This window comes from Salvelinus fontinalis, chromosome 29 (genome assembly GCF_029448725.1).
Source record: "Salvelinus fontinalis isolate EN_2023a chromosome 29, ASM2944872v1, whole genome shotgun sequence".
NCBI classification, from domain to species: domain Eukaryota; kingdom Metazoa; phylum Chordata; class Actinopteri; order Salmoniformes; family Salmonidae; genus Salvelinus; species Salvelinus fontinalis.
Window position 1 is genome coordinate 22462180 of NC_074693.1, and position 27388 is coordinate 22489567.

Here is a 27388-nt window from a genome sequence, read left to right on the forward strand (position 1 = left end):
GCCCGCAATGAGGGTCCCCAGTCTCGGATCGGCGACGAGGGTCCCCGCACCAGAGGTGCCACCAAAGTAGGGTGAGCCAGTGGTAGAGCGGGGTCTGCGTCCCGCACCTGAGCCGCCACCGCGGATAGATGCCCACCCAGACCCTCCCCTATAGGTTCAGGTTTTGCGGCCGGAGTCCGCACCTTTGGGGGGGGGGGGGGGGGTACTGTCACACCCTGACCTTAGAGCCTTTTATGTCTCTATTTGGTTTGGTCAGGGTGTGATTTGGAGTGGGCATTCTATGTTTTGTTTTCTATGATTTTGTGTTTCTTTGTTTTGGCTGGGTATGGTTCTCAATCAGGGACAGCTGTCTATCGTTGTCTCTGATTGGGAACCATACTTAGGTAGCCCATTTTCCCTCCTTTCGTTGTGGGTAGTTGTCTTTGTTTGTGGCACTATAGCCCTTAAGCTTCACGGTCGGTTTTGTATTGTTTATTGTTTTTGTTGCCGTCATTCCTAAATAAAAGTAATGTGTGCTAACCACGCTGCACCTTGGTCCACTTCCTTTGACGGCCGTGACAATAATGGTATACAATCAACATAATATTAAATCTCCCCTCAGAATAATCCACCCCCTGAATAATTCAACACTATTAGAATGGGAGGAGACGGCTATCAATTTCATCAACAGTGTCCTTACATGGCTGGCTGTCCACCTCTAGCCTCTCCCAGGGCAGCCTCCAGGTGATGCCAGGCCAGACCTTCACATCAGCAGTCAGCCTATCATGTCCCCCATAACTGTGGTATGTCCACCCATCACTGTAGACCTCTGTACTGTACACACCAGTAACAGTGAAATTAATGACATCAATATTTCATCATGCTTGTCTTGGCCATATCATTTCCAACTGCAGGCAGCATACTCCCTTTGAAAATCTTGCCCTCAACGCAAGACTGTCTGCCGCATAGCTTTCATGTGTCTGTGACCAGATTCATGTATCCCACCAGTGTGATGGGCGTCACTGTTGAATGATTAATCACATAGCTACAGTACTGTAGAGGTAGGTAAGCCCCTCCCATTCCGACAACAGGCAAGCTGCTGCAGTGTGACAACAACGTGAGCCGCTAAACGCCCGCCTCACCAGCGTACCACACCACCTGTCAGCTGGGCAGCCAGTCATGTGCAGAGATTGATGAATTAAGCACTCATACGGCTCCCTCTGTATTGTACGCATGGCTGAGATTCTGTCAATCAGCTCAATAAAAAGGAATTTGTTACACAGTGTTCAACTCTACGTCCACTCTGATGGTGGGTGACTTTGGATGTTACCAAAACATCCTGTCTGAACAGTGGTGTAATAAAGCACATGCAGTGAAATGAAATGGTGATCATGTAATTACAGTAGAGTAACAGAACACACTCCCACAGTAGAGTAACAGAAAATACTCATACAGTAGGTTAACATAACATACTCCTACAGTAGAGTAACAGATCACATTCCTAAGGAGGAGTAGCAGAACACACTCCTACAGTAGATTAACAGAACACACTCCTAAGGAGGAGTAACAGAACACACTCCTAAGGAGGAGTAACAGAACACACTCCTAAGGAGGAGTAGCAGAACACATTCCTACAGTAGAGTAACAGAACATACTCCTAAGGAAGAGTAGCAGAACACACTCCGACAGCAGAGTAACAGAACATACTCTGAAAGCTGAGTAACAGAGCACACTCATACAGTAGAGTACCAGTACATACTCCTACAGTAGTGTAACAGTACATAATGCTACAGTAGATTAATACTACAAAATCCTACAGTAGAGTAAAATAACACACTCCTACAGTAGAATAACAAAACATACTCCAACAGTAGAGTAAGATACACACTTCTGCAGCAGAGTAACCGAACATAGTCCTGCAGTGGAGTAACACAACGTACTCCAATGGTAGAGTAACATAACATTCTCCTACAGTAGAGTAACATAACACTCTCCTACAGTAGAGTAACAGAACACACTCATACAGTAGAGTAACAGAACACACTCATACAGTAGAGTAACAGAACACTCTCCTACAGTAGAGTAACAGAAAACACTCATACAGTAGAGTAACAGAACACACTCATACAGTAGAGTAACAGAAAACACTCATACAGTAGAGTAACAGAACACACTCATACAGTAGAGTAACAGAACACACTCATACAGTTGAGTAACAGAACACACTCATACAGTAGAGTAACAGAACACACTCCTACAGTGGAGTAACAGAACACACTCCCACAGTTGAGTAACAGAACACACTCATACAGTAGAGTAACAGAACACACTCATACAGTTGAGTAACAGAACACACTCCTACAGTGGAGTAACAGAACACACTCCCACAGTTGAGTAACAGAACACACTCATACAGTAGAGTAACAGAACACACTCCAATGGTAGAGTAACAGAACACACTCATACAGTAGAGTAACAGAACACACTCCAATGGTAGAGTAACAGAACACACTCATTGTGCTGCCATCCTGTTAACAGATTATTTTATTACAATGGTTAAGATGGATTTTCATTGTGTTCCATGGTGTTATTTGCCCCCTAGTGGAGCTTTCTGGTACTTAAAATGTACGCAAACAGGAAGTAGAGAATTCGTTCTACATGCATAGAAGCAGCTAAAAACAACGCTACAGTGCAGGTCTTTCAGTGTAGCTATTTCTTGTCACGCTTCAGCCTTGGAAAATATTTGTTTGTAAATTCGATTTAAGCATTTAGCTAGTGATGATAATCTTGTTATTGATAGAGTTGTTTACATATCAATGTTGGTTGGTTGCATTTACTCACACAAATTGCAATGCTTTTCATGTATGCCGTTAGCTGTATTGCTTTGCTCGTGCGTCATGCAAACGAATTGTAAAATATACAATACTGTAGTTTTGTTACCGATTCTAGTGTAATATGCTTTGTTATTCTACATAGATGGTTGTACATTATTAGAGTAATGAAAGGAGTTAGTCAATTACCATATGAGTAACAATTAGCTATATGGTTTGGCATCATGCCAGATGCATGGTACCTTAGCACGTGCTTTGTATTCATGCAACTTCAAATGTATAATGTACAGCTACAGTATGTCGGTCTGAATTGAATACTAAAGTATATTCTTTTCTGTATTTTGCAGTTTTACAACATAAACGTTTTCAATATATTCATTCAAGAAAAGTCACGCCTTGGGAGTTTTATTGAAGACTTAGTTGTTAGCTATCTGTCTAGTTTTGCATGGGAACGCAACTCAAGGGCAGAATAGTAAAAAAACATCATCACGGCGGGCTCAAGCATAACCACACACGGTGGTTTGTTTCTACATTCATCAGCCAACAAAGCCTCTGTTCCTATGGAAGACCAGCAGTCTACGGTACAACAACCAGAGCCAAGAGTTCGACAGAGAGAGATGGAGGAGCCTCTTCAGCACATTGGGACCAAGTCTCAATCTACAAGATCAAGGTCATCAAAACAGTCAAGCAGATCCTCAACGGCGAGTTCTGCAGCCATCAAAGCACGCGCCAAGGCAGACGCAGCTCGTGCACAAGTCTCCTATGCTGAGAAGGAAGCTTCTGTGATGAAGCAAAAAGCTGACCTCGAGGCAAGTTTATATGTTCTCCAATTTGAGAGAACAGCTGCTGCTGCATTGGCTGAAGCTGCAGCCTTTGAAGAAGCTGTAGGATCAGAACGCAGAGAACTTCACAAAGAGCTAGACACAAGGACACAGCCCTTAAGTCCAGTCCAGCGTACCTGTGAGTATGTGCAACAACATGCTAGGCCCTACTTTGCTGAACTTCCATTTGAAGTGGAGAAACAAGAGCTTAGTGTTGACCCAGCTACATGCCATAATCCAGAAAGTAGCAAACAACAGAACATGAGCAGAGACTCTCCGTTCAAAAGAAATGAACAGCAGCATGGTGTAAATGGAAAACAAGCCCACTTCCAGTCACACACACAAAGCGTCCCTGAGTCACAAGTGGCACCAGACCTCATCAAGTACCTCCTACGCCGTGAGATGGTGAGTTCCGGACTCCTGAAGTTTGATGATCGCCCTGAAAATTATTGGGCATGGAAAGCATCCTTTCTCTATGCGATCAGAGACTTGAATTTATCAGCCAGGGAAGAGTTAGATCTAATTACCAAGTGGCTAGGGGCAGAGTCGTCTGAGCAAGCAAACAGAATTAGATCTGTCCATATTTTCAACGCAACATCAGGGCTTAACATGGTCTGGCAACGACTAGAAGAGTGCTATGGTACATCTAAAGTGATCGAGAATGCACTGTTGAAGAAAATGTATGATTTTCCAAAACTGGCTAACAAAGACAATCACAAACTAAGAGAACTAGGTGACATTCTTCTCGAACTGGAGTGTGCTAAAGTAGAAGGGTACCTTCCAGGCCTCGCTTATCTGGACACATCTCGGGGGGTAAACCCTATAGTAGAGAAACTTCCATTCAGTTTACAAGAAAAATGGATTGCACAGGGATCCAAATACAAGGAGGACTATCGGGTAGCATTCCCACCATTCTCGTTCTTCTCGAGATTCATCAGGAACCAGGCGAAAACTAGAAACGACCCCAGTTTCACCCTCTACACCTCAACTAACCAGGTGTCTATGAAAAGTGAGAAACCTGCCAGGTACAGCAGCAAGACACCTGTGACTGTATACAAAACCGATGTGTCATCTGAGCCCTCAGACCACCAAACCAAACCCAGTAAGACAAAGATTGAAAACCCTGACCATCACTGCCCGATACATAACAAACCTCATCCTCTTAAAAAGTGTCGTGGGTTTAGATACAAAACTCTAGATGAGCGCAAATCATATCTCAAAGAGAATGGAATTTGTTTCCGATGTTGTGGGTCAACTCAGCACAGAGCTAAAGACTGTAAGGTGTCAATCAAGTGCTCTGAGTGCGACAGCGACAGACATCTTGCTGCTCTGCATCCAGGCCCAGCCCCTTCAAATACAGACACTGCTACAGCAGAGAAAGAGCATGGCGGGGAGCAAGGTGACGATGCTCTTCTATCTGTCACCTCAAAGTGTACGGAGATCTGTGGTGAGGCAGTTAATCCAAGATCATGTTCAAAAATATGCCTAGTTAAAGCTTATCCGGCTGGGAAAAGAGAGAAAGCTGTCAAAATGTATGTAGTGCTTGATGAACAGAGTAACAAATCTCTGGCCAAGACAGAGTTTTTCAATCTCTTCAACATCAATGACAACTCTGCTCCATACACCATGAAGACCTGTTCTGGGGTAACAGAGACTTCAGGCAGGAGAGCCGTCAACTTCATGGTGGAGTCTATAGACGGACACATGCAGCTATCTCTCCCTACTCTGATAGAGTGTGATATGATGCCAGACGATAGGACGGAGATTCCCTCCCCCGACATTGCGTATCATCATCCCCATCTGCAACCAGTTATGGACAAAATTCCAGCTGTGGACCCAGACGCTCCCATCCTCCTGCTCTTAGGACGAGACATCTTAAGGGTACACAAGGTACGAGAGCAAATCAATGGGCCTCACGACACTCCTTATGCACAGCGACTTGACCTCGGGTGGGTCATCGTGGGTGAGGTCTGTCTGGGAACAGCTCACCGACCAGCCAATGTTAACGTGTTCAGGACAAACATACTTCAAAATGGTCGCACATCCTATCTGAGCCCTTGCCCTGACATCATCCAGGTAAAAGAGAACTACAACAGCGTAGCTCAGAAACACATCTCTCCCTCTACAGTGCACTCGAGAGATCCGAGCACAACTGTGAACACAGACAGCCTGGGATGTTCCGTGTTCGACAAAACACAAGACGATGATAAACCAGCACCATCAGTGGAGGACAAAGCCTTTTTGGACATTATGGACAAACAGGTTTTCCAGGATGATGGAAACAACTGGGTGGCTCCACTACCCTTTCGCCCTACTCGACGTCGCCTTCCTAATAACAGGGAGCAGGCCATAAACCGTCTCACATCACTTCGCAGGACTTTAGACAAAAAGCCTGACATGAAGCGTCATTTTATTGACTTCATGCAAAAGATGCTGGATAATGACCAAGCCGAACCTTCACCGCCACTAGAGGGAGACAAAGAGTGTTGGTATCTACCCATATTTGGTGTTTACCATCCACAAAAGCCTGATCAAATAAGAGTAGTATTTGACTCCAGTGCTAAGTGTCAAGGCGTGTCACTTAACGATGTTCTGCTCAGTGGTCCAGACTTAAACAACACACTCTTGGGTGTCCTAATGCGCTTCCGCAAGGATTGCATTGCACTAACAGCAGATGTGCAACAAATGTTTTACTGTTTTGGTGTACGTGAGGATCACAGAGATTACTTAAGGTTTCTCTGATATGAAGACAACAATCCAGATAGAAACATAACTGAGTACAGGATGAAAGTCCATGTATTTGGGAACAGCCCTTCACCAGCTGTAGCCATCTACTGCATGAGACGAGCAGCGCTACAGGGTGAGAAGGAACACGGATCAGAACCCAAGCAATATGTAGTAAGGAACTTCTACGTCGATGATGGGCTGACATCAGTAGCTACTACAGAAGAAGCTATCAACATTCCAAGAAAAACACAAGCAATGTTGGCAGAGTCCAACATGAAACTACACAAGATTGCATCCAATAGCAAAACAGTTATGGAAGCCTTCCCTATGGAGGACCGTGCAAAATACTTAAAAGACCTGGACCTCGGAGTGGATCCTCTCCCCTTTCAACGGAGTCTGGGACTTTCCTGGAACCTGGAAACAGACAGCTTCTCATTCCAGGTGTCCCACAATGAGAAGCCTTTTACGCGGAGAGGCATCCTGTCCACAGTGAATAGTCTTTATGACCCCCTTGGGTTCGTGGCTCCAATAATCAATGCGAGACCCCTAGTGTCAGTGTCAACCGACCCTGACATGCCTGCCATTCTCACACCCTCAATGTTACTGACACAAAAGACCAGCGCTACCTCAGCCCCTTCTGGATACTTCAGCATGAACGACCTTCATGGAAAACAGTGGAAGCAAGTCCAGTGTCTCGCTGACACCTTTTGGAAAAGGTGGAGACAGGAGTACCTGACAACGCTGCAGAGACGCAGAAAATGGACAGCAGAAAAGCCAAATGTAAAAGTGGGAGACGTTGTCTTATTGAAAGACAGTCAGGCACACAGAAATGACTGGCCAGTCGGGCTTGTGGTCAAAACCTTTCCCAGTACTGACAAAAAGGTTAGGAAAGTAGAACTAAAAATTGTCAAGCAAGGAGCTGCTAAGGTGTTTCTGAGACCAATCTCAGAGATTGTTGTTCTTCTTTCTGAAGCATCCTAGAGACAAAAGATACAAATAGAAAGGACATTATTTGTTTCTTGATATGTTTTATTTCATAGTGGCACAATTTCATTATACCAGGCGGGGAGTGTGCTGCCATCCTGTTAACAGATTATTTTATTACAATGGTTAAGATGGATTTTCATTGTGTTCCATGGTGTTATTTGCCCCCTAGTGGAGCTTTCTGGTACTTAGAATGTACGCAAACAGGAAGTAGAGAATTCGTTCTACATGCATAGAAGCAGCTAAAAACAACTCTACGGTGCAGGTCTTTCAGTGTAGCTATTTCTTGTCACGCTTCAGCCTTGGAAAATATTTGTTTGTAAGTTCGATTCAAGCATTTAGCTAGTGATGATAATCTTGTTATTGATAGAGTTGTTTACATATCAATGTTGGTTGGTTGCATTTACTCACACAAATTGCAATGCTTTTCATGTATGCCGTTAGCTGTATTGCTTTGCTCGTGCGTCATGCAAACGAATTGTAAAATATACAATACTGTAGTTTTGTTACCGATTCTAGTGTAATATGCTTTGTTATTCTACATAGATGGTTGTACATTATTAGAGTAATGAAAGGAGTTAGTCAATTACCATATGAGTAACAATTAGCTATATGGTTTGGCATCATGCCAGATGCATGGTACCTTAGCACGTGCTTTGTATTCATGCAACTTCAAATGTATAATGTACAGCTACAGTATGTCGGTCTGAATTGAATACTAAAGTATATTCTTTTCTGTATTTTGCAGTTTTACAACATAAACGTTTTCAATATATTCATTCAAGAAAAGTCACGCCTTGGGAGTTTTATTGAAGACTTAGTTGTTAGCTATCTGTCTAGTTTTGCATGGGAACGCAACTCAAGGGCAGAATACTCATACAGTAGAGTAACAGAACACACTCCCACAGTTGAGTAACAGAACATACTCCCACAGTGGAGTAACATAACACACTCCTACAGTAGATTAACAGAACACACTCATACAGTAGATTAACAGAACACACTCCTACAGTAGATTAACAGAACACACTCCTACAGTAGATTAACAGAACACACTCCTACAGTAGATTAACAGAACACACTCCTACAGTAGATTAACAGAACACACTCATACAGTAGAGTAACAGAACACACTCCTACAGTGGAGTAACATAACACACTCCTACAGTAGAGTAACATAACATACTCTGTCGGCAGAGTAACAGAACACTCTCCTACAGTGGAGTAACATAACACACTCCTAAGGAGGAGTAGCAGAACACACTCCTACAGTAGATTAACAGAACACACTCCTACAGTAGAGTAACATAACACACTCTGACAGTAGAGTAACATAACACACTCCGACAGTAGAGTAACATAACACACTCCCACAGTAGAGTAACATAACACACTCCGACAGTAGAGTAACATAACACACTCCTAAGGAGGAGTAGCAGAACACACTCCTACAGTAGATTAACAGAACACACTCCTACAGTAGAGTAACATAACACACTCTGACAGTAGAGTAACATAACACACTCCGACAGTAGAGTAACATAACACACTCCCACAGTGGAGTAACATAACACACTCCTACAGTAGATTAACATAACACACTCCTACATTAGAGTAACATAACACACTCCTAAGGAGGAGTAGCAGAACACATTCATACAGTAGATTAACAATAGGTACTCCAACAGCGGAGTAACAGAACATAATCCTACAGTAGAGTAACAGACCGTAATCCTACAGTAGAGTAACAGAACATATTCCTACAGCAGAGTAACAGAACAAACTCCTACTGTAGAGTAAGATAACACACTCCTACATTAGAGTAACAGAATACATTCATACAGTAAAGTAACAGTAGATAGTGTTACAGTGGGGTAGTCATAAAAACCAATACAGCAGAGTGAAAGAACATACTCCTACAGTAGAGTAACAGAACATACTCCTACAGAATAGTAACATAACATATTCTGACATTAAAATAACATTACACAGTCCTACAGTAGAGAAACAGAACATACTCTTATATTTGTGTAACATCACATACTCATACAGTAGAGTAACAGAACATATGCCTACTGCAGTCTAACAGAACACACTCCAACGGTAGAGTAACAGAATATACACCTACTGCAGAGTAACAGAACATACTCCTACGGCAGACTAACAGAACATACTCCTACGGCAAAGTAACAGAACATACTCCTACGGCAGAGTAACAGAATATACTATAATATTTGAGTAACATCACATACTCTTAAAGTAGAGTAGCATGGCATACTTCTACTGTGGAGTAACAGTACATTATCGTAACAGTACATATTGCCAAAGTAACAATAGGTGCTCCTACAGCAGAGTAACAGAACATACTCCTACAGCAGAGTAACAAACCATACTCCAACTGCAGAGTAACATAACATAATCCTACAGTAGAGTAACAGTGCATACTCCTACAGTAATGAACCATAACATAATCCTACAGTAGAGTAACAGAACAAAATCCTACTGCAGAGTAACATAACACACTTCCTACAGTAGAGTAACAGAACAATTATCATAGTGCAGAGTAACAGAACATACTCCTACAGTAGAGTAACAGAACATACTCCTACAGCAGAGTAACAGAACAAACTCCTACTGTAGAGTAAGATAACACACTCCTACATTAGAGTAACAGAACACATTCATACAGTAAAGTAACAGTAGATAGTGTTACAGTAGGGTAATCATAAAAACCAATACAGCAGAGTAAAAGAACATACTCATATAGTAGAGTAACAGAACATACTCCTACAGAATAGTAACAGAACATACTCTGACATTAAAATAACATTACACAGTCCTACAGTAGAGAAACAGAACATACTCTTATGTTTGAGTAACAGCACATGCTCTTAAAGTAGAGTAACATGACATACTCATACAGTAGAGTAACAGAACATACACCTACTCCAGTCTAACAGAACACACTCCAATGGTAGAGTAACAGAATATACACTGACTGCAGAGTAACATAACATACCCATACGGCAGAGTAACAGAACATACTTCTAAAGTAGAGTAACAGAACATACTCCTAAAGTAGAGTAACAAGACATACTCCGACAGTAGAGTAACATAATATACACCTACTGCAGAGTAACATATAATACCCATACGGTAGAGTAACATACTCCTGCTGCAGAGTAACAGAACATATTCCAACATTAGAGTAACAGTACATATGCTAACAGTACAGTAACATACCATACCCCTACATTAGAGTAACAGAATATACACCCACCGCAGAGTAACAACAATTACTCATACTGCAGAGTAACAGAAATTACTCCCACGGTAGAGTAACTGAATATACTCCCACAGTGGAGTAACAGAGCATACTCCCACTGCAAAGTAACATAATAAAGTCATACTGTAGAGTACCAGTACTTTCTCCTACATTAGAGTAGCATTACTTATTCATACAGTAGTGTAACAGTGCATACTCCCACTGAAAAGTAACAATACATATCCATAAAGTAGAGTAACAATATGTACTCCAACAGCAGAGTAACATGACATACTCATGCGGCAGAGTAACAAAACATACTCCTACCGTGGAGTGCCAGAACCCTTCTCCTATTGCAGAGTAACAGGACATACTCCTACAGTAAATAAACAGCACATAATCCCACAGTAGAGTACCAGTGCACATTCCCACAGCAGAGTAACATAACATACTCCTACTGCAGAGTAACATAACATACTCCTACAGTGGAGTAACAGTACATACTCCTACAGTGGAGTAACAGTACATACTCCTGCAGTGGAGTAGCAGTACAAATTCCTACAGTAGAGTAACAGTACATACTGCTACAGCAGAGCAATGCTACACACTACACTCCTCAATTAGAGTAACAGAACACACTCCCACAGTAGAGTAACATAACACACTCCCACAGTAGAGTAACATAACAAACTCCCACAGTAGAGTAACATAACAAACTCCTACAGTAGAGTAACATAACATACTCCTACAGTAGAGTAACATAACAAACTCCCACAGTAGAGTAACATAACAAACTCCCACAGTAGAGTAACATAACAAACTCCTACAGTAGAGTAAAATAACACACTCCTACAGTGGAGAAACAGAGCACAGTCCTACAGTGGAGAAACATAAAATATTCTACAGTCACAGAACATACTCCCACAGTAGAGTAACATAACAAACTCCTACAGTAGAGTAAAATAACACACTCCTGCAGTGGAGAAACAGAGCACAGTCCTACAGTAGAGAAACATAAAATATTCTACAGTAACAGAACATACTCCCACTGTAGAGTAACAGAACACACTACAACAGCAGACTAGCATAACATACTCACACAATGGAGTAACAGAACACACTCCTAAAGCGGAGGAACCGAAAATACTCATACAGTGGAGTAACATAACATACTCACACATTGGAGTAACAAAATGCACTCATACAGATGACTAACAGAACACACTTCTACAGTAGAGTAACAGAACACACTTCCACAGCAGAGTAACACAGCATACTATTACAGTAGAGTAATATAACACACTTCCACAGTAGAGTAACACAGCATACTATTACAGTAGAGTAACATAACAACCTCCTACATTAGAGTAAAATAACACACTCCTACAGTGGAGTCACAGAACAAAGTCCTACAGTAGAGAAACATAAAATATTCTACAGTAACATAACACACTCCTACTGTAGAGTAAGATAACACCCTCCTACATTAGAGTAACAGAACACATTCATATAGTAGAGTAACAGTACATACTTCTACAGTAGAGTAATCGTAAACACCAATACAATAGAGTAAGAGAACATACTCCCACAGTAGAGTAACAAAAAATGCTCCTATTGCAGAGCAACAGTACATAATCTTACAGTAGTTTAAAAGCACATACTCCTACAGCAGAGTTACAGTACTCACTCCTTCAGTAGAGTAACAGAGCACACTCATACAGCAGAGTAACAGAACATATTCATTCTGTAGAGTAACAGAACACACTCCTATAACAGAGAAACATAACATAATCCTACAGTAGAGTAACAGTACATACTCCTTCCGTAGAGAAACAGTACACACTCCTACAGTAGGGTAACAGAAAATACCAATACAGTAGAGTACCATAACATTCTCCAAAAGTAGAGTAACAGAAGATATTATTGCAGCTGAGTAACAGAACATACTCCTACAGCAGAGTAACAGAACACCCTCCTACATTAGAGTAACAGAACACATTCATACAGTAGAGTAACAGAACACATTCATACAGTAGAGTAACAGTACATACTCCTTCAGCAGAGTAACAGTACATCTTCCTACATTAGAGTATAGTACACACTCCCGTGGTAGAGTAAAATAACATACTCCTACAGTAGAGTATCAGAACATAATCTGACATTAAAATAACATTACACAGTCCTACAGTAGAGAAACAGAACATACTCTTATATTTGAGTAACAGCACATACTCTTCCAGTAGAGTAACAGGACATACTCCAACAGTTGAGTAACAGAACCCACTCCTACAGTAGAGCAGCAGAACACACTCCTACAGTTGAATAACAGAACATATTCCTACTGCAGTCTAACAGAACATACCCCTACAGTAGAGTAACAGAACATAATCCTACTGCAGAGTAACAGAAATTACTCCTACAGCAGAGAAACAGATTATAGTCCTACTGCAGAGTAACAGAACACACTCTTACAGTAGACTAACAGTACATACTCCTACAGCAGAGTAATAGTACACAATCCTACTGTAGAGTAACAGTACATTCTCCAACAGTAGAGCGACAGCACATGTTTCCAAAGTAGAGCAACATTATGTACTACTACAGTAGAGTAACAGAACATACTCCTACTGCAAAGTAACAGAACACACTCCTACAGTGGTGTCATGACGTTGGGTTGGGGGTAGGTTTATGACAGTCATAAATACCTCTTTCCCCCTTTTTCTCTCTCCCTACTATAACTGATGTGACATAAGGAAACCCCTTGGTTAACATAGAGGTTCTGGTAACCTCAGAAGTTGGGGGAAATGAACTATATTCTGGTGATCCGACCAACTGAACATATGCGGTGGTACTTAAGGTATATTATGTCAGTTCGGTTGCCCTCTGACACATTCTCATCAATGATAGAATGTCATAAACTCTACTGTGGAAAGTCTAAATGTCAGAGATATCGGATTCACATGGAATTGTTGTTTAATTCAAATGTGTGAATATGACATTATTTGTCAAGAGGTGAAATGTAATTTTAGCTTCCAAATGAGAGATCTGTGCTTTCATAAGTTTTCCTCTGCTCACAGTGGTCCGCCCCTGTGAAGAGGCATGGGTTATAAACCTTTCAGACACACCCCTCTCCTTCCACTATAAAAGCCATTTTCCCAGAAAATAACTTTATGTTCCGGGTATGCTAGGATGACGATCCAGTGTCAGAATGGTTCAGATAATCACTATAGATGAAGCCAACATCAGCATGGACTTTGATTGTGAATGGTATGAACTTTGAACTCGTATTCACTACAGAAGTGATATCTCCTAGCCTTTGAGTTAGCAACAGCTAAACGCAGGTTCGGAAGGACAGTCCAAGTATCCCGTCTAATACACACAACGTTCCCGTGACTACCAGAGACATTCTTCAAAGGACAGAGGACTCGGGTTGGCGACACGGGCCATCTACCACCAACCTACTGAAGCGCAGCTCAGAGTAAATATTGATTGCATTTTCCTCTTCAAATGGGCGGTAATTTAGAATGCATAAGATACTGTATTTACGATAGTACAGCCCGCCTATGTTCAAGTCTCCCGCTCTTTCACTAGGACTCAACCCCTTTTCCTTTGTGTAACAAGCTGTCATATCAATTCCGCCCGCTAGGGACATTTTTCTGTATGACGTAATTTGTGATCAAGTTATGATTTAATTGTGTATGTGTGTTTCTGTGTGATTAGTTAGGTATTTAGTAAATAAATAATTAAACCCAATTTTGTATTGCTGATTCAACTTGTTAGCCAGGATTCTTGCAGATAATCAAGGACTTACAACTTTCAGATGAGACTGAATAAAATGACGATTAATGTGACTGCTATTTAGTAAAATATAACTAAATCTTTTAGAGTTTATTAGAAAGATAACAGCTCTATAAATATTCTTTCGTGGTGTCCCTCTCTAGTTAATTCATATTTACATGATTAGTTCAATCAGGTAATATTAATTACGGATAAATTATTTTATAGAATAGCATGTCATAGCAATTAATCTGGCATAGTCAAAGACACGACAGTGGAATAACAGTGCATAGTCCTACAGTAGGGAACAATAAAATAATCATACAGCAGAGTAACAGAACATACTCCAACAGTATAGTAACAGTACATATCCCCACAGTAGAGTAACAGTACATATCCCCACAGTAGAGTAACAATTACACGGCCCTACAGTAGAGTAACATTACAGATTCCTACAATCGAGTAACAGACGATACTACTACAGTATAGTAACAGAACACATTCATACAGTAGAGTACCAGTAGAGTAACAAAACATACTCCCACAGCAGATTTATATAACGTACTATATATTAATATAACTTACTATACCTTACTCTTACTGCATAGTAACAGTACTTACTCCTACATTAGAGTAACCGTACATACTCCTACAGTAGAGTGCAGTGCACACGACTACAGAAGAGTAGCAGAGCAGACTCCTACTGTACGCTAACCAAACATACTCATTCAGTAGAGTAACAGAACCCAGTCCTTCAGTGGAGTAACAGAACATACTCATACAGTAGAGCACGTTCTCATTTGCAGCAACGACCTGGGGAATAGTTACAGGGGAGAGGAGGGGGATGAATGAGCCAATTGTAAACTTACTCCTGGACTACCCATCCCGGATCCGGGATCATTCTCATCTGAAACGCTGACTAGCATAGCATAGCCTAGCGCCACAGGGATATAATATAATATAATTTCATGAAATCACAAGTCCAATACAGCAAATGAAAGATAAACATCTTGTGAATCCAGCCAACATGTCCGATTTTTAAAATGTTTTACAGCGAAAACACAACATATATTTATGTTAGCTCACCACAATATCCAAAAACACACCGCCATTTTTTCACAGAAAAGATAGCTTTCACAAAACCCACAAATAGAGATAAAATTAATCACTAACCTTTGAACAACTTCATCAGATGACAGTCATATGACATCATGTTATACAATACATTTATGTTTTGTTCGATTATGTGCATATTTAAACCGACAAATTGTGGTTTTACATTGGCGCCATGTTCAGAAATGGCTCCAAAATAGCGAGAGTAATTACAGATAGCCACGTGAAATACAGAAATACTCATCATAAACTTTGATGAAAGATACATGTTTAACATATAATTAAAGATACACTGGTTCTTAATGCAACCGCTGTGTTAGATTTAAAAAAGAACTTTAGTAAAAAGCACAGCATGCAATAATCTGAGACAGCGCTCAGCCATTTTCCGCCATGTTGGAGTCAACAGAAATACGAAATTACATCATAAATATACCCTTACCTTTGATGATCTTTCATCAGAATGCAGTGCCAGGAATCCTAGTTCCACAATAAATTGTTTTTTTGTTTTATAATGTCCATTACTTCTGTCGAATTAGCAACTTTGGCCAGCATGTGTAGTTCACGTGTCCATCGAACTTTACGCTAATGAACGATAACTTCAAAAAGTGATATTACAAATCGAATAAACTGGTCAAACTCAGTTGAGAATCAATCTTCAGGATGTTTTTCTCATATGTATCCAATAAAGTCCCAGACGGAGCATTTCTTCATGTCTATCTAACGCATTGCAGACAAGGACATCACATGCGTAGTGTGCGTGGCCAAGAACTGGCAATATGCCTGACCAGTCACTCCATTGGCTCTCATTCGGTCCCACATCAAGCTAGACGTTTCATTCCACGTTCTACTGCCTGTTGACATCTAGTGGAAGGCGTATAAAGTGCATACAGATCCATAAATATAAGGCAATTGAATAGGCGATGCCTTTCACAGCGACCCATTTCAGAATTTTCACTTCCTGTTTGGAAGTTTGCCTGCCATATGAGTTCTGTTTTACTCACAGATATAATTCAAACAGTTTTAGAAACGTAAGAGTGTTTTCTATCCAATAGTAATAATAATATGCATATCATATGATCTAGGACAGAGTACGAGGCCGTTTAATTTGGGCACCAATTCATCCAAAAGTGAAAATGTCGCCCCCTCTCCCTAAGAAGTTTTAAAGTAGAGTAACATAACATACCCCAACAGTAGAGTAACAGAATATACTCATACAGTGGAGTAACAGAACACACTGCTACAGTAGAGTATCATAACATACTCCCGCTACATAGTAACATAACATTCTCCTGCGGCTGAGTAGCAGAACCTACTCCTACTGCAGTGTAACAAAACATACCCCTGGTACAGAGTACCAGTACTTACGCCTACAGTGGTGTAACGGTACATACTCCTACTGTGGAGTAACAGTGCCTACTCCCACAGTAGAGTAACATAGCACACTTATACAGTAGAGTAACAGAGCACACTCCGAGAGAAGAGAAACAGTACACATTCCAACAGTAGAGTAAAATAACATACTCACACAGTAGAGTAACAGAACACATTCCTAAAGCAGAGTAACAGAACACACTCCTACAGTGGTGTAATACTACTCACTCCTACAGTAGAGTAACAGAACACACTTCCACAGTAGAGTAACATAATATACTCATACTGCAAAGTAACAGAACACCGTCCTACAGTAGAGTAACAGAACATACTCCTGCTGCAGCGTAACAAAACATACTCCTACTGCAGAGTAACAGAACCTACTCCGACAGTAGAGTAACATCACATATTCCTACATTTGAGTAACAGTACATATTCCTACAGTAGAGTAACATAGCATACTCCTACAGTCGAATAAAATATATTATCCTACAGTAGAGTAACATAACATACTCCTACTGTAGAGTAACAGAACCCACTCCTACAGTAGAGCAACAGAACTTACTCCCACAGCCGAGTAACCAAACATACGCCGGCTGCGAGTAACAGAACATACTCCCACAGTGGAGTAACAGAACATACTCCAACAGTGGAGTAACAGAACACACTCCTATGATGGAGTAACAGAACATACTCCTACAGTGGAGTTACATAATATACTCATTCAGTGGAGTAACAGAGCATACTCCTGCAGTAGAGTAACATAATATATTCCTTCAGTGGAGTACCTGGATATGCTCCAACTGCAGAGTAACATAACCCACTCCTACAGTAGAGTAACAGAACACACCCCTACAGGGGAGTAACAGAACACACTCCTACTTTAGAATTTACAGAACACACTCCTACAGTGGAGTAAGCCCTTAGAATGTAATAGATGCTTTATTGGAACTTTGTGTTCTGCGTTTCTCAACATCCCCGTAGAAGCACGGGCCTCATTGAAGATAGTCTTGGTTAATTGCCTTGCTCAATGGCGTGATGGCAGGAGATGTTACATGGGATTAGAGTGGCCTTTAGTGTCACCAAGCCCGGGTGTTGAACCAGCAACCTTCCAGCTGCTGGTTTACCTCTCTAACCTCTAGGCTATTCCCAGTGATTGAATTTAGTGAGGGAAGTTGCAGATTTAGCAAATCTATGGTTTTAGGTAAGGAAATCAGACCACACCACACAAATCTTAACCCAATGCATTATTCATTACTTCTATATCAACAAACAAAGGAAAGCATATCACTATTGTTAGTGAAGTGAGCTGCTACATTCAGAATTTTTTTCATCCAGTCTTAAAGCATAAATGATGCATCATCAGAATGACAGATGGAGAGATTGTTTCTAAACATTTGACTTGTAGCTGCAATGAGCCAAACTGTCTTGCTGCTCCCACACTGAGCTTTAATGGGATTTGTTTGTTGGCAACATTGACATATCAAGTGAAAAATCGACATAATCCTCCATGATGTTTTGGAGTTTACAGTCACTATATTGATACCATTAAGACAGTTGTGCATCACTCTTCCTGATTTGATCATCGTTGATCATGGCTGAGACATTAGGATGAGATCCCTCCCCCACAACCCTATGAGTTGTTGACATTAGAGAATGTCATAGGCTCCATTGTGCACTTGTACTTCATACAAGCCTCTGTATGTTTGTGACTAATACTTAGGTTGAGTGCTAAATCATCATCTGTTTGGCTTTCCAGTTCTGTTTCCCACTGTCCCTTGTTTCATTATCTTATTGTCTGATTTCTTTCACTTTGTTGTGTCTTCATAATTTGACTATTTTTTCTTTTGCATTATGGTGATATTGTAGGTCTGTTCAAGTACAGTTTTATAACAAAAATATTTATTCCTTGTCTCTCTCTGGTATTTTAGGCTTGCCCTCGCACGACATCCTTCACCGCCACAAGGAGGCGATAGGGGTTATATTTTCCAAAACCAACGCTCCTAAAAATATATTTTGGCATATACTATTGCTGTAGCCTACTGTTTCAGTTGTCAGTGTAATTTTAGATACTGTCTTAAAAGACTGTTCGTAAAATCATCCCTTGAGTTAACAGCACTTTTGGCGCTATCTGTTTCCCCGCAGGCGCTTGATGCTGAAGAACAGCATCCTCTCGGAGTTAATGTCTCTGGATGCATGTTCAATGAGGGAGCGCGCGCGAGGGCTCTGGAACCGAACTCTTGCTGCGAGAGCTCCTCGTCGATTGCTGTAGTCTTCAAAGCCACTCCAACACAACGCACATCATATGTGGAGCTTTTCCAATGCAATATGAGTGATTTATCTCATGAGGGGTGAGACAGCACTGTGGAAGGTGTAGAACAGGGGAGGACAGAGAGCCGTTTTGCAACCCCTTGGTTGTGACGAGTCCAGGATTCCCGGAAAATTTAAGTATTTTTGGCCGTATAAAGTAGAGCGAATCTTCAGAATTTCGTCGGACTAGGGGATGAACACCCGAAGTAACTCAAACGAGTTCATTTTCTGTCGACTAATGTTGGCTGTCGAATATCCTTGAAATTAAATAGTGTGTGGTATCCGTCCTCACAGTTATTTATTTGACTGAAGTAAAAAAAAAGAATGGTTCCGCAGTTTTTCCCGCGTTGTTTTGTGCTTTGATAATTTCATTTCAAACGTTGTGAGCTGACTTGAACCGAAGAGACCGTGCTTTATGCTGTAACACATTTTGAAAACAAACTCAAACATACTCAAACGACTGGATATACTTTATTGAAACCAGCTTCAATTGATCATCTGATTCTGTTGCAGGGATTATCAAAATCAGGTGAGTGGCAACCTGAACCTGATAATACAAAATGTTAAACTGTGTGTGTGCGCGCGCCTGTGCGCACGTAATGCTTTAGAAGTTAAGATAATCAGAAAACAGACCATGGAAGTAAAGTGATGGTTTATGCACGTCCTGTTAGATTCATTATTTGAAAACCTTGTATTGCATTGTTAATTTGTAAAAGGGGTTAGAACAGAGAGATGTTGATTGTTTCATTTAATTTAAGCACCACCGCATCCTGGTTTGTGTGACCGTGGTGGTGACGGTGGTGGTGGGATGCAGGTTGAGGCTGAATGAGGCAGTGGGTTTAATTATTGTGATCGTTTAATGGCAGAGCGCACATCACTGGTGTCACCCAGAGATACGGGCTACCGGTAAAGCAGGTTGTCTGGCCACATTGATTTATACAATAAAGTAACTCCATAGATCAGGTTCCCGGACTGGAGATCGACTGCAGGCAGACTTTAGCTGTCACATTCAGCGCCACTGCCTATCCATTTACCTCTGCTGGAAAGTGGGAAGAGAGAACATAAGAAACGGATCAACCACAAAAAGATGACCAATAGATGCGGGAATGTTCACCTTGTAAGGAAATATGTATGCACACCTGAAGCTGTGTTGGACCACTTTATCTGGCAGAAATGTAGAGAACCGACTGCACTCCTGTCATCTGGTGACATGATGATCACATCTGTGATATGGTATTGCTGCTAGATTTAAGAGGCACTCTTCATATATTCAGTGGATATTGTAGGCTAATGAAGGGATTTGCCTTTGACCTCAAATGACCAAACACTGCAATCATGACATGAGAAAAGTGTAGGGAGGTGGATGCTTAATTTCCCCCTACACAAAACTTGCAATGTTTAAATCTTTATGTTAGAAAAAAAAGTTGATGTAAATTGGCCCCTATACACACAGTCTACAACATTTCACCTTATTGCACATTAAGAAAGAGCTACTCTAACAAAGGCGGAAGGACTCTGCACTATTGTTTCAATACCCCCGTCCCTCTAGTTGTTCATGTAGGTGTCAGGTCACGTGACCTATAAGGAGGGTCTGACAAGGGCCTGGCGAATGCAGACCAATACTAAATAGACCAATAGTTATCTGTTGTCAGATACAATGAAAAAAACTGATAATCATTCCTGAATTTCTATTTGCCTTGTATGCATAAGCGAGGTCATGCAAGGTTAAGCAGATGTTCTGCCTCTGTGTGATAATTACAGCGTTACTACCACGTTATTCTTTGAACTGAGGGTATGTATCGTGGAAGATAAACACACATTGGTGCTCATGGAGCGAGGCCAACTTGAATACTTCCACAGGGCACGATGAGCAAGTTCCATTCTGCATTTCAGAAAGGTTATCTGAAGAAGACCATTTTTAACAGTAGATTGTTTCTGCTCTGGGGGTGTTAGGTCATTGTAAGTACAAACGGTTATTTTGTAGGCCAAAGACAATAAGCAGAGTTGACATGAGCCGGGCAATGAGGTTCACATCTTTGCTGAACTTCTCGCCCTTTTAGCTTTTAGCTTTTAGCTGTCCATGTGATATAGTTCATGTAAAACCGGATCTATCAAGAATTTTAGCTCATCTCATCCAATTACCAGGGCATGACATGGACCTACTAGCCATCCCTGTAGATTCAACAGGAAGATTCAACAGACAGGAGAAGAATAAGTCATGCATACAGGAGTAATGCATACAGCACACATGAGTAATGCATACAGGAGTAATGCATACAGCATACAGGAGTGATGCATACTTTATACAGGAGTAATGTATACGTGAGTAATGTATACAGGAGTAATGCATAATACATACAGGAGTAATACATACAGGAGTAATGCATACAGGAGTAATGCATAATACATACACGAGTAATGCATACAGGAGTAATGCATACTTCATACACGAGTAATGCATACAGGAGTAATGCAGAATTCATACAGGAGTAATACATACAGGAGAAATGCATAATTCATACAGGAGTAATACATACAAGAGAAATGCATACAGGAGTAATGCATAATGGAGTAATGCATACTTCATACATGAGTAATGCATACTTCATACAGGAGTAATGTATACAGGAGTAATGCATACAGCACACAGGAGTAATGTATACTTTATACAGGAGTAATGTATACATGAGTAATGTATACAGGAGTAATGCATAATTCATACAGGAGCAATGCATATAGCATACATGAGTAATGCATACACCATACATGAGTAATGCATACAGCATACATGAGTAATGCATACAGGAGTAATGCATATAGCATACGTGAGTAATACATACAGGAGTAATGCATACAGCACACAGGAGTGATGCATACTTTATACAGGAGTAATGTATACATGAGTAATGCATACAGGAGTAATGCATAATTCATACAGGATTAATGCATTCAGGAGTAATGTATTCGGGAGTAATGCGTATAGAAGCCTACAATGCCAAGGTACTGTATGTGAAGACATAGCCATTGACTTTGTGTTGAACCAAACAGTAGAAGTTAACCTCTGTGTCCTCAGGAGTGCAGTCCAGCACCCTGTACTGTTATGGTGGCTCCTAGTCCCTCCAACAATATCAAGCAAAACTGTGTCTAAATGAAAACAGATGGAGGCACAAATCCCCAAGTGGTAGCAGGCTCACCTTAGCTGTGACCATTTATCACCGTCAACCTGTTCATCATAAAGACTTTACTTTTAAAGGGAGGGGAGCGCCCAGGGCCGGGCAAGATCACGGCTGAAATTCTAATTTATGATGTTCAATGGAGCTCTTTGGGTTTTATTGTTGACATCTATAACCACAAGGTTGAAATTAGTTTCCGCCAGATGCTTTTTATGGCGTGTCAATGGGCAGCCGGCCCCTGTAGCGTGCCGGCACAGAGCAGCCCACTACCACTTCTACCACCTCTACCACCTCTACCACTTCTACCACCTCTACCACTTCTATCACCTCTACCACCTCTACCACCTCTACCACCTAACCCCACCTCTACCACCTCTACCACTTCTACCACTTCTACCACTTCTACCACCTCTATCACCTCTACCACTTCTACCACCTCTACCACTTCTATCACCTCTACCACCTCTACCACCTAACCCCACCTCTACCACCTAACCCCACCTCTACCACCTCTACCACCTAACCACACCTCTACCACCTCTACCACCTAACCCCACCTCTACCACCTCGACCACCTAACCCCACCTCTACCACCTCTACCACCTAACCCCACCTCTACCACCTCTACCACCTAACCCCACCTCTACCACCTCTACCACCTAACCCCACCTCTACCACCTAACCCCACCTCTACCACCTCTACCACCTCTACCACCTAACCCCACCTCTACCACCTCTTCCACCTCTACCACCTCTACCAACTCTACCACCTAACCCCACCTCTACCATCTCTACAACCTCTACCACCTAACCCCACCTCTACCACCTCTACCAACTAATCCCACCTCTACCACCCAACCCCACCTCTACCACCTAACCCCACCTCTACCACCTAACCCCTCCTCTACCACCTAACCCCACCTCTACCACCTCTACCACCTAACCCCACCTCTACCACCTCTACCACCTAACCCCACCTCTACCACCTAACCCCACCTCTACCACCTCTACCACCTAACCCCACCTCTACCACCTAACCCCACCTCTACCACATCTACCACCTAACCCCACCTCTACCTCCTCTACCACCTAACCCCACCTCTACCCCCTCTACCACCTCTACCAGCTAACCCCACCTCTACCACCTCTACCACCTCTACCACCTAACCCCACCTCTACCACCTAACCCCACCTCTACCACCTCTACCACCTCTACCACCTAACCCCACCTCTACCACCTCTACCACCTCTACCTCCTCTACCACCTAACCCCACCTCTACCACCTCTACCACCTAACCCCACCTCTACCACCTCTACCACCTAACCCCACCTCTACCCCCTAACCCCACCTCTACCACCTCTACCACGTAACCCCACCTCTACCACCTAACCCCACCTCTACCACCTCTACCACCTAACCCCACCTCTACCACCTAACCCCACCTCTACCACATCTACCACCTAACCCCACCTCTACCTCCTCTACCACCTAACCCCACCTCTACCCCCTCTACCACCTCTACCAGCTAACCCCACCTCTACCACCTCTACCACCTAACCCCACCTCTACCACCTAACCCCACCTCTACCACCTCTACCACCTCTACCACCTAACCCCACCTCTACCACCTCTACCACCTCTACCTCCTCTACCACCTAACCCCACCTCTACCACCTCTACCACCTAACCCCACCTCTACCACCTCTACCACCTAACCCCACCTCTACCCCCTAACCCCACCTCTACCACCTCTACCACGTAACCCCACCTCTACCACCTAACCCCACCTCTACCAACTCTACCACCTCTACCACCTAACCCCACCTCTACCTCCTCCACCACCTCTACCACCTAACCCCACTTCTACCACCTCTACCACCTAACCCCACCTCTACCTCCTCTACCACCTCTACCACCTAACCCCACCTCTACCTCCTCTACCACCTCTACCTCCTCTACCACCTCTACCACCTCTACCACCTAACCCCACCTCTACCTTCTCTACCACCTCTACCACCTCTACCACTTCTACCTCCTAACCCCACCTCTACCACCTCTACCACCTCTACCTCCTAACCCCACCTCTACCTCCTCTACCACCTCTACCACCTAACCCCACCTCTACCACCTCTACCACCTAACCCCACCTCTACCTCCTCTACCACCTCTACCACCTAACCCCACCTCTACCTCCTCTACCACCTCTACCACCTAACCCCACCTCTACCTCCTCTACCACCTCTACCTCCTCTACCACCTCTACCACCTAACCCCACCTCTACCTCCTCTACCACCTCTACCTCCTCTACCACCTCTACCACCTCTACCTCCTCTACCACATCTACCACCTAACCCCACCTCTACCACCTCTACCACCTCTACCACCTAACCCCACCTCTACCACCTAACCCCACCTCTACCACCTCTACCACCTCTACCACCTAACCCCACCTCTACCACCTCTACCTCCTCTACCACCTAACCCCACCTCTACCACCTCTACCACCTAACCCCACCTCTACCACCTCTACCACCTAACCCCACCTCTACCCCCTAACCCCACCTCTACCACCTCTACCACGTAACCCCACCTCTACCACCTAACCCCACCTCTACCACCTCTACCACCTAACCCCATCTCTACCACCTCTACCACCTAACCCCACCTCTACCACCTAACCCCACCTCTACCACCTCTACCACCTAACCCCACCTCTACCACCTAACCCCACCTCTACCAACTCTACCACCTCTACCACCTAACCCCACCTCTACCTCCTCCACCACCTCTACCACCTAACCCCACTTCTACCACCTCTACCACCTAACCCCACCTCTACCTCCTCTACCACCTCTACCACCTAACCCCACCTCTACCTCCTCTACCACCTCTACCTCCTCTACCACCTCTACCACCTCTACCACCTAACCCCACCTCTACCTTCTCTACCACCTCTACCACCTCTACCACTTCTACCTCCTAACCCCACCTCTACCTCCTCTACCACCTCTACCACCTAACCCCACCTCTACCACCTCTACCACCTAACCCCACCTCTACCTCCTCTACCACCTCTACCACCTAACCCCACCTCTACCTCCTCTACCACCTCTACCACCTAACCCCACCTCTACCACCTCTACCACCTCTACCTCCTCTACCACCTCTACCACCTAACCCCACCTCTACCTCCTCTACCACCTCTACCTCCTCTACCACCTCTACCACCTCTACCTCCTCTACCACATCTACCACCTAACCCCACCTCTACCTCCTCTACCACCTCTACCACCTAACCCCACCTCTACCTCCTCTACCACCTCTACCACCTAACCCCACCTCTACCTCCTCTACCACCTCTACCACTTCTACCTCCTAACCCTACCTCTACCACCTCTACCACCTCTACCTCCTAACCCCACCTCTACCTCCTCTACCACCTCTACCACCTAACCCCACCTCTACCACCTCTACCACCTAACCCCACCTCTACCTCCTCTACCACCTCTACCACCTAACCCCACCTCTACCTCCTCTACCACCTCTACCACCTAACCCCACCTCTACCTCCTCTACCACCTCTACCTCCTCTACCACCTCTACCACCTAACCCCACCTCTACCTCCTCTACCACCTCTACCTCCTCTACCACCTCTACCACCTCTACCTCCTCTACCACATCTACCACCTAACCCCACCTCTACCACCTCTACCACCTCTACCACCTAACCCCACCTCTACCACCTAACCCCACCTCTACCACCTCTACCACCTCTACCACCTAACCCCACCTCTACCACCTCTACCTCCTCTACCACCTAACCCCACCTCTACCACCTCTACCACCTAACCCCACCTCTACCACCTCTACCACCTAACCCCACCTCTACCCCCTAACCCCACCTCTACCACCTCTACCACGTAACCCCACCTCTACCACCTAACCCCACCTCTACCACCTCTACCACCTAACCCCATCTCTACCACCTCTACCACCTAACCCCACCTCTACCACCTAACCCCACCTCTACCACCTCTACCACCTAACCCCACCTCTACCACCTAACCCCACCTCTACCAACTCTACCACCTCTACCACCTAACCCCACCTCTACCTCCTCCACCACCTCTACCACCTAACCCCACTTCTACCACCTCTACCACCTAACCCCACCTCTACCTCCTCTACCACCTCTACCACCTAACCCCACCTCTACCTCCTCTACCACCTCTACCTCCTCTACCACCTCTACCACCTCTACCACCTAACCCCACCTCTACCTTCTCTACCACCTCTACCACCTCTACCACTTCTACCTCCTAACCCCACCTCTACCTCCTCTACCACCTCTACCACCTAACCCCACCTCTACCACCTCTACCACCTAACCCCACCTCTACCTCCTCTACCACCTCTACCACCTAACCCCACCTCTACCTCCTCTACCACCTCTACCTCCTCTACCACCTCTACCACCTAACCCCACCTCTACCTCCTCTACCACCTCTACCTCCTCTACCACCTCTACCACCTCTACCTCCTCTACCACATCTACCACCTAACCCCACCTCTACCTCCTCTACCACCTCTACCACCTAACCCCACCTCTACCTCCTCTACCACCTCTACCTCCTCTACCACCTAACCCCACCTCTACCTCCTCTACCACCTCTACCACCTAACCCCACCTCTACCTCCTCTACCACCTCTACCACCTAACCCCACCTCTACCTCCTCTACCACCTCTACCTCCTCTACCAACTAACCCCACCTCTACCTCCTCTACCACCTCTACCACCTAACCCCACCTCTACCTCCTCTACCACCTCTACCACCTAACCCCACCTCTACCCCCTCTACCACCTCTACCTCCTCTACCACCTCTACCACCTCTATCACCTCTACCACCTCTACCACATCTACCACCTAACCCCACCTCTACCACCTCTACCACCTAACCCCACCTCTACCTCCTCTACCACCTCTACCACCTAACCCCACCTCTACCACCTCTACCACATCTACCACCTAAC

The 27388-nt window shown here is 43.7% G+C and overlaps 1 protein-coding gene across 1 annotated transcript in view; it reads left to right on the plus strand.

The window, feature by feature from the left end:
- Nucleotides 1–18917: 18917 nt before the first annotated feature.
- LOC129827616 (X-linked interleukin-1 receptor accessory protein-like 2) overlaps nt 18918–27388 on the plus strand; it is a 471721-nt gene continuing 463250 nt past the window's right edge. Inside the window, exon 1 of the mRNA XM_055888620.1 lies at nt 18918–19707. The gene's annotated coding sequence lies outside the window, so the exon portion shown is untranslated. The remainder of the gene's footprint in view (nt 19708–27388) is intronic.